Source organism: Austrofundulus limnaeus, unplaced genomic scaffold (assembly GCF_001266775.1).
Source record: "Austrofundulus limnaeus strain Quisiro unplaced genomic scaffold, Austrofundulus_limnaeus-1.0 Scaffold130, whole genome shotgun sequence".
Lineage (NCBI taxonomy): Eukaryota > Metazoa > Chordata > Actinopteri > Cyprinodontiformes > Rivulidae > Austrofundulus > Austrofundulus limnaeus.
The window spans coordinates 1,397,380-1,406,777 of NW_013952532.1; positions in this window are offsets into that span (position 1 = coordinate 1,397,380).

Below are 9,398 nucleotides of genomic sequence, written 5' to 3' on the forward strand. Positions count from 1 at the left end.
AAAAGACAAAAAAATGTATAATAATAGTAATAATAATAAATGCTTGTTGGACGGGTATTTAAAAATCTGATGGACGAGTGGATTTATGTAAGTCTGAGGTCACTTTGCATAACTTATCTGGCATGTTGCTCTTGAAAGAGTTAGTGTAAACCTCATGTAGACATTAACCACCAGTGTAACCAGACTGAATAGTTGCTGTAAATACATAAATCCCATAATTTAGTGGTTTTGTCTGAGCTGCACAAAGACGACAGTGTTTAAAAAAGAAGGAAAAAAAGCAGGTTTTGGTTGTATGCTATGTGTTATGTTGTGTTCCCAGGCTCCAGTTAAATATCCAAAAAGAAAATGCATGAAGCAGAGAAAGTATCATGTGGACATAAACCTCTTGTGTGAGAGGGAACAAGGAGAGACAGRTGGGGGATAAGACTGTAACGAGGTCTGAAAAGTGAGAGGGAGGAAATGAAAACGGACAGGATGGAGTACAGTCAGGGAGAGAAAGTATAAAACAGAGTAAATTTGTCTTTGTGTGAAAGACGGGATAAAGAGGGGGTTGGTGTGTGTGCAACAGAGGGAGAAACTCCATCYCTCTAAAGCTCCGTTAAGCAGATTAACAACAGGCCAGCTAAAATGCTCAACCCTCCACAGGTCAAGCACAACCTGATACAGACTGATGGAAGTCCAACTCGCCCCTCAGAGAACAGATTTCAGATCAGATTACCAAACTGCCGTGTTTCTATAAGCAGCCATTCAGAAGCAGCAACTAAATCTGATTTAGGGTCAGGGTTTTTTTGGATAAATGCCCTCAGGTCTTGTTGTAACAGGTCACATTTAACATTTACATCAGATTGTAGGAAAAGACGGACGTTTCAACAAGTRCGCAGGCACTTTTTAAAATGGAACTACTTAAAAAAGCACTGACTATGTTTGACAATTATTTTGATAGTCATACTGCTGCTAAAATTAAAAGTTATAGTTCAGATTTTTTCAAGTCAAAAAAATTTTGAACAGTTAATATCTTACCTGTTGTAGATAGCTATCTTAAGGGGATCATTTTAGAAGAACAGAGTTTATTAAACCAAATTGATTARCTTGCATGCTAATCTAAAGAAGCCACAGTAAACTGCTGTCATTCTAAAACAACTCCAATCTCCAAGTTTTCATATCTCCTTATGCAAATGCTATTTCATAAACCTTCACACCACCATCAATATCACATTACACAGAGTATTTATWGAGTTCTGGTTATTTGCATATCAGTGGGGAAATAATAAATAAAATAAAAAACAACTGTGTAATGCAAAATTGAGGTTTATAAAAACAGCTTTTGCACAAAGCAAAGTACAATTATGAAAAGGAGGTGTTTAATCAGTAAGAATCTGCTTGGAAAGTAGCTTTGTTAAACTAGCCATCATTAAATAGTCAAAATGATTCAAGAAATATCACTTTCATGATGGATCCAATCTTTCAAAATGTGTTACAAATCATGCAAACACTGCTTGACACAGTCATCTGCTTCCCATTACACTGGCATGCTGATATTTGGCCAGAAAGTTTAAATTTGTATTTAATGTTTTTCCATTATTTTTACTTAAAAATAATTATAGAATCAAAGGTGCACGTTTTCTGAACTGGGGGTGCAAATTTATGTTTTTCCTCAATTATTTTGGTTTCCAGCAATAATGCAAAAGCAGTTAGGTCTTATTTACAAAATGAAAAAAAAATGAATTAAAAAAACACACATCTCCTTCCATGATCTTTGAGTTGGTTCAGTCCAACTCAGCAGAACACTGTTAGCTGCTATCTCGCTAGTCAGACAGAATTTTTTTTATTTGTGTTAAATTTGTTTAGCTTTTTTTTGACTATAGAAGTAAAGACTGAATGATATAACACAGCATAAGGTACACACAGGTTCACAAAAAGTGGGAAAAAGTTTAAAAAATCTTAAACAAGCGAACACACTTATTGTTAACAGTGCATCTTGTGGCTGGTCAAGCATCCATCTTTTGTCCTCTTAAACCTGCTGCTTTAATTTCCATGAGTCACGCAGACCAGTTTCACCAGATAAACAAGTCCACTTCCCACCGTCAGACTTGTTCCCACCACWGGGTCCAAAAGGAAAGCAGAACTGGACAACTGACTCTGAGGTTTGGCAAACTACAGCAGGATGGAGTTTTACTGCTGTGTGGCCAAAGCCAATGTTTTAGTGTTGGATCCTGTGTGGAGATTTTATTTCCAGAGAACAGTGAGGTGAAGAGGCAGGGAAAAACATTTCTTGAGTTTCAGTTGCCTCCTACCTGATTAGCTAGTGACATTTTAAAATATCCGTCCATTTCTCACATGTTTGGAATGAAAACCGCTCCTGATCCCTCAAGTTCAGACTGTCTTCTCCAACAGAATGTCTTGTTGGAGCACATGCATTAAACATCATACATGACGTTCCTGTTTTCTTCCTTTAGAGCCTTCAGCTAAAAAAGCTAAACTTATTCGGACCCCCACAGAGCTTTTATTTTATCACAATCAGTGTTTGGCTCTGAATATAAGAAATGCAAAAAATCAAATAAGGAAGTTAGGAATAATTAATCAGGAGGCTGGTTGGAGCGGATCTTGTACATTTTAAGTTGTAACATTTTGCAGCAAGTGGGAATGATCAGAACAACACCAGGTACCACCACAACCCTGATTGGAAAAGTGGGTTAAAAATGGTTTCATTCATACTTTCTATCATTTGAATCTTGAAACCRTCCATTTTTGGTTTGATTTCGGAAATTAAATTGATTTGTAGTTGGTTTGTTCCTACATGCGTGAAGCAGCTGCTGCAAGTCTTCGCTAAGCCTCGGGGAAAACAGCTGCTTGATCTCTCTGATATTCAAACTCACCGTGCAAAAAGCACCTTCGTTTTCTTCTGCTCACTGTTTGACTTCAGCGCAGTTCTTTGAACACATAAGCTTCCTTCAAACGCATCCAAACACTAGACTGAAAGCCTTCCTGCCGTCTCCGACCCCTGCAGATCCACCTTTGTCTTTGTTTGGGCCGAGCTAAAGACCCGCTGCCGCCTCTGAGCAACACAAAGATGAAAGCAAYGATGTAGTTGAGTAGGGACATAAAAGTAGAGTGGAAATCAGTTTGGGACTTTTTTTCTGAGTTGTTAATGAATAATTTTGACATTTAAATGTGACAAAAGGCAATGAAGTACTTCTAGCTTTTCAGACGTTAATGTTCAATTTTGTTACTTTTTTATTTTGAATTTGTTACTGTTCCTGCAGATTTGGAAATACTCATAAAATAATACATCAAAACYAACATTCCACTGGAAATAGTGGGATTTAGTACATTTTACAACTGTGAAAATTTGGGGGGGGAAAATCATAAACGTTGCACTCTGGATTTTAACTTTAAATCTGGATCTGCATGCTTTTTTAAAATGTGTCTTGTTTCTGACCTGTGTGACACTAGATGTTTCAGCCTCCRATGGTTCAGACATTTTCTTTTAAGTGTAGTTTCCACACTTGTTCATTTGAGGCTGTGTCCCTCGTAGTCAGGGAGTGAGAGACACAGGTGTCACCGTGGTGACCCTTGACAGGCACTGACAGCAGCTTCAACACTTTTTTTTATCTTGTTCGCTTTACACTTTTTAATATAATCAAAACGTTAGCATTTTTAACCGATTACTGAGTGTTCTAATGACTGCTGTGTTCTATAAAAGAAACCTGATTTAAATATTTTCAGAAATTTTCTTTTCTCACTATTCTTACATGAGACTCCTCTGATGTCTGTTACACAACTCATTAATAGTCACAGGCTGTAACCTATTTTGTTGGAAATCATCTGTATGTGGAGATTAAGCCATGATGTCAYATGTGGCTGTGAGTAAAGGCAGTCTGTTGTAGTTATTTTTATGTTTTTGTGTCTGGCCTCTTGTCCATTTAATCCCTCAGTGATTGTGTTCTTGTTTATCACAGAAGCCATTAAAGGGATCCCCGATTGTAACATTAGACTTTATTTGATAAACATATATTTTAACTGTAAAATAAAGACTGTAAAAATACTGTAGGCTGTTTAGTTTTGTACATTTTTAAATATATATTTGAACACGGATGAAGCCATTTTATTTACAWGCAAAGCATTCTGGGTAAATGATGGCGTGGATAGGTCATCGGTGCGAGGCTGCTAGCGAGCTATATCCACCCTGAAGGTTAATCTTGGACAATATCTGATGATTGACTCTTTTAAATGAAACCAGAGTGCGTTGACAGAGAGGAAAAGGTTGAAATGACTCAGCCTGTAACTGTTACAAAAGGACAACTGATATTACCAACGTTTAAAAACTGTTACGGCCAGAGGTCTTTCTTCTATGTTTGTACTAAAGCATGAAGAGACATTCCTCAAAACATAAAGTCCATTTCAAAACTACAGCCATTTAAGAAGAATCTTGTCTGCCATCTGCTGGACACTTTTTGTTGTGCTCATATTTAGATGTCCTATTTTGCAAATGCTGCCTTCCTGAAATTTGGTATGCTTGTTTGTCTTTGTGTCTATGGTGTATAATGATGTGATTGTGATGCTGTAATTCTGAGTGTTTGTGTGCTGCAGAACAGGAACCTGTTGTAAAACAGCAATTATGCTGAGTCAGGCTTGATTTTTAATAATCTTTTCCYRTTAAATAAAYAAATCAAATCAAATGTATAGCTGTATTTCATCTCTTTGCTCTGATGATCAGTTTTATTATAGTTTTTACCTCAGTTTTGTTTATTTGGCACTTATTCACCTCAAAAGAACACACAACTTCTGAATCATATTTATGATAGAGTCAAAGTTACCACAGTTTAACTAGCTGTAAACACGTCAGTTTTAAATGTGCTCTGGATCCCAACTCTAAAGTGTCAGTGTTGTAAAGCTATCCACTGAAAAATACTTCTTTTATGGTCTGAACTGAATTCTCTTGAAGTACGGAGCTCTCCATTCACTAAGAGCTCCTGTCAGCAGAGAGAAAAATGCCAGCAGCTTGAAAAAGAAAGGGAAAAAAGGGGAAAGGAAAGTCAGGGGGCAGAGCGGGCCATTGAGGCTGATAATAAATCTACTTTTATTATTGAGTGAGCATCAAGAGAACAGATGCTTTACTGAGARGACCAGCCGAGCTTCAACAATCAGATGGTTCAAAGTAACTCGCACAATTTATGTGAATATGTGAAGTTGACTTTATTAGTTTTTTTTTACTCAACTTAGTATTTAAATTTAAACTTAAGTTCAGATTGAAATATTAAAAAGGAGAAACTCTTGCAGCAGTTAAAGCAAACAAATTCCAACACATAAACTATTGTTTTTATATATTTTAAGAACGTGTGAAAGTATAAAATTAGAAAATGACTGACCTTGCAAGTTTTACCTTAAGTACCAATAGAAAGGTCTTAACTTAAAGTACTAGATGTTTGGAAGTGGAGTTTTGTGAAAAGGTTAGGAATAAAATACATCTTACCTGTTGTAAATAACTTTTTCAATGAGCTCAGTTTAGAGAAATAGAAGTTAGTTTTGACTGAACTGAAAAGTTAATTCAATGTTGAATTATGGTCAAAAAAGTTGATGTTTGGTTAAGGTCAACTGGTTAAAGTCACCCAGTGATGGTGAATCAACCACCTACCATCCAATTCTAACTATTAACAAATGTTGAAAAGATGTTATTGAATCAATGTTGTTTCATTGTGGAATTGTAATAAGTGAAATGCCAATGTCTAATCAATGTTGAATCATTGAATGCTGTTTGTCACACCCCTCCTCCTCCTCCACCTCCCCTCTCGAGGAGGAGAAGGTAGAGGAGAAAAAGAGGTTGAATCAACATTGATAGCGAATCAGTTATGGTTGAAAATCTCACATTGTTTCAACATGCAAGTCACCGACCACTTTCTGTATAATTTTAACACTGATGAATGTTGATGCCTCATCATATTTCAACGTTGAGTCACTCATATTTTGCTATAGAAGAAGGTGTATTGCTACAGTCTTACAAAAACTGTTTTCAGAGGTTCATGCAAATACTGTTTTATAAAGTTTTACTTTACCTTTAGTTATCTATTACATTTGAAATTCTTAATTATTTGCAAGTTAACATACTGTAGTGTCATCAGCAGTCAGATAGCACCACTGTATTGCAGCCAGGGGTACTTCCAGTGAGAATATCATCATTGCATTTGTTTCCTCCAGATGAGTCACTGTAAACTTCCTGTGAAAAATTYCAGACACTGAAAAATAATTTTAAAAAACAAATGAAACGATGACGCAGGGRTTCACAAAAAATGATTTGATCTCATTTTGCTGTATCTTTTTGTGTCGTTTGATCCAATCTGTACCTGCATGAGTAAAAAAGAATTATATATAATTTTTTCATTATATTTTCTTGAATGTTTGGAATTTTCTTGCAATATAAAGCCTCCTGGGCAGACATTTGCTAAACTTTTAAACTACTGATTACATGACTTAAATGTTAAAGGAATAGAAATTAAAATTACTGACAAACACAGGAAACAGGAAACAGAAGCCAAAAGAAAGGTCAGCTGTCGTTCTTCTCCAAAGTTCCTATGAAGCCTGAGGTGGTTCCTCTGTCTCTTTTCTGCTTCCACATCAGGCCTCCCCTGACCCCTGACACTTGACCTCTTGACCTCTGCTTTGTCCAGTCGTCAGGTGCCAGCTTGCTTTCCACAAAGATCAGGATTCCTTCAAGATGCTTGCATTTGACGGGGTGTACTATTGTCTTAAGTGGACAAAAGGGGAAAAAAATCACCAGTCACACAAATGAAAAAAGCACTTTATTTTATTTGATTTTATTTTATTGCAACTCTTACACTTTCCACAATCTTACACAAATTCCAAAGCATTTCTGACTTTCCTGAAGCCTTCAAACATTTCTGCAGATAATACCAGATCTTTAATCCTACTTCTGCCCTCACGTCTTTTGTGCMCTTTGTCAAAGAGATCAAATTGCTGCCACTGTCATGCAAAGATATTCTTAAAATAAGGTTTCATCACAGATTACACATACCCACTGGTTTTCATATGGACCCCCTGAAATCCCAACTTCCCTCCTTTTGTTCTTCATCCCTCTCTCGGTGCGATACGAAGCAACTTCCATCTCAGGGATTGAGAGGAAACTCATCCCTGGCTTCAAAACCAAACCTTATTCATCTTGACATCATCTTCTGCACTGAGTTTATTTATCATTTATTCCTTTTACCCTGCTGACTGGAAGAACATTATGAGGGTCTCAATCATGGAAGTGAGGAGTGAAGTGTCAATCTGTCTCTTAAAAGCTTGGAGAGGAGTAAAACCAGGAGACTTCAGAGGGAAAATTCATTGTATGTGTTTATGCCTGCAGGCTGTAAAGTGAAGTGATTGAGGAGGGAAAGATGGCGAGGACAGAAAAAGCTGGCAGACTTGGCAAAAGAGACAAAAATGTGGAGACCACAGGTGATTTTATAGGGGGCTTTGCTGGGATTTCTCTCATCCTTTGTAAGGGAAAGCTGCTGATACAGGGKTGGATCTTGTCATACCTGGCACAGTGAGTCCAGCACAAATATGAGCCTAGGATTAGATCCATATGAGAAACTGCTCTCTTTGATCTGCTTCTCCTGTACAGAACTGTGGCAAGTTTGTGTACAGGTGCAGTTCAACCAATAAGAGAGGGAAAACTAAAAATTACACAAATGAAATCATTTTCAAAACAATTTTGTGCTGAAGAYGTAGCAGTTGTTTCACTTTTTGTTTAGTTTTTTTACAATTGCTGAAACACAATTTTGAAAACTAGTGTGGTTTTGTCAAAATACTAAACACAATTCACAAAACACACACCCAAACTGCAAAATACCTCCTGTAGCCTGCAAAATGAAACACTGCAACCAAAACTACAAATAGCATTGTCAAAATCAAACTTTTGCACAAAGTGACGCACACGTCATGCATATTCCCAGCTTTTGTCTAACCAACTACACACTGTTGGGCATAATGTGAGGCACTCTCATCTCTAGTTTTCTTGCCATAATACTAGAATAGTTCAACTTGAATGACATCAGCCATTCATGAAGTGTCACCCAGCTGAAACACTATGACATGGGTGTACTACATCATGTGAAATAAATTTCGGTTACACACCTGTGGTCCAGTCTAAATGTCCAGATGACAGCAGCAACAGTAAAACGGCTCGGATTGGGCTGCTCTCTGTCCAGCTGCCTGTCAGCCAGTGGTTGATGACATGACCAACTAAGGTTGACTTCATTCTTTATCCATGAACTCATCTACCAGCTCCTCCCCCTGTCATTCTTACCCTCCCTCTTCCTCTCTCTGCAACATCTTCCATTGTTGTTGTGAGATCTTTTTATAGTGTTCCTGATTGGAGTGTTAACCATTAAGCATTCAGGTGTTTGGCCAGGTACAACATATTTTGGCCAGTTAGCTCATGTATTGTCATTTTGAATAACCGTGTTTTGAAATTGCAAACATGTGACTTTATTTCAGATAGTTGTGTCATGCATGAGAACTGTGTTCAGTTCATTTTAAAAGTGTCATTTTGAATAGCAAAATGTGTGTGAAGCAGAAAATGTGCTTTGACTTCTGGAGTCTTGAGAGGAGGTTCTGCTCTTTGTGTGTCAGTTAAAATAATTGTGTTATGGATATCATTTTAGTGTGTTAGCTATTGTAAAAAACAAATTCTGTCTGCAGGAGTCGTCTCAGTGAGCAAACCTACCTGAAATATTTGRCAATTGTTTGCTCTTCCTGACACAAACCTGGGTCTCAAACTTGCAGTTTAGGATTACAGGACCTCAGCAGTGACCAACATGMTAACACAGCCCTCAAGTATTTAACTTAATTCATTCTTCTCAAACAGGAAACATGACAAACAGGCACCAGTTCTGTTAAAGTATCTCAGTAAGATGACCCTTATGACTGTGAAATGTTCACAAAAATGTCAAGGGATAAACATTGTTTTCCTCACTTAATATGTTAAATAATAAGGTTTATAAAATTACAATTAGAAAAGGTTTTGAAAACATGTTATCTATTTGAAAGTGTTGTCAAGAGAAAACCTCTTCTCTCAACAAAGGTGAAGGTTGTATAGTAACTAAATAAGCAGTAACACAGTGTAATAACTACACATTTTTAGTGTCCTGATGCATCACAGTAATCCAGGTAAAAAATCAAAAAGAAAAAAATTGTGTAGGTCTTCTGGACGGGTTCTTCTCTAATGAAACGTTTCGTCTCTCCTCCAAGAGACTTCTTCAGTCTGAGAGTTTCAGGCAAAATTCAGGCTTTTAAGCCTGCGCGCCCGCAGCTCCTGTGTGCTGTCCCTCAGAGAACGCGCTGCACGCTCAGACAGGAGGAGAGCTGCTGAAGCAGCTCCTCTGTCTTCTCTCATC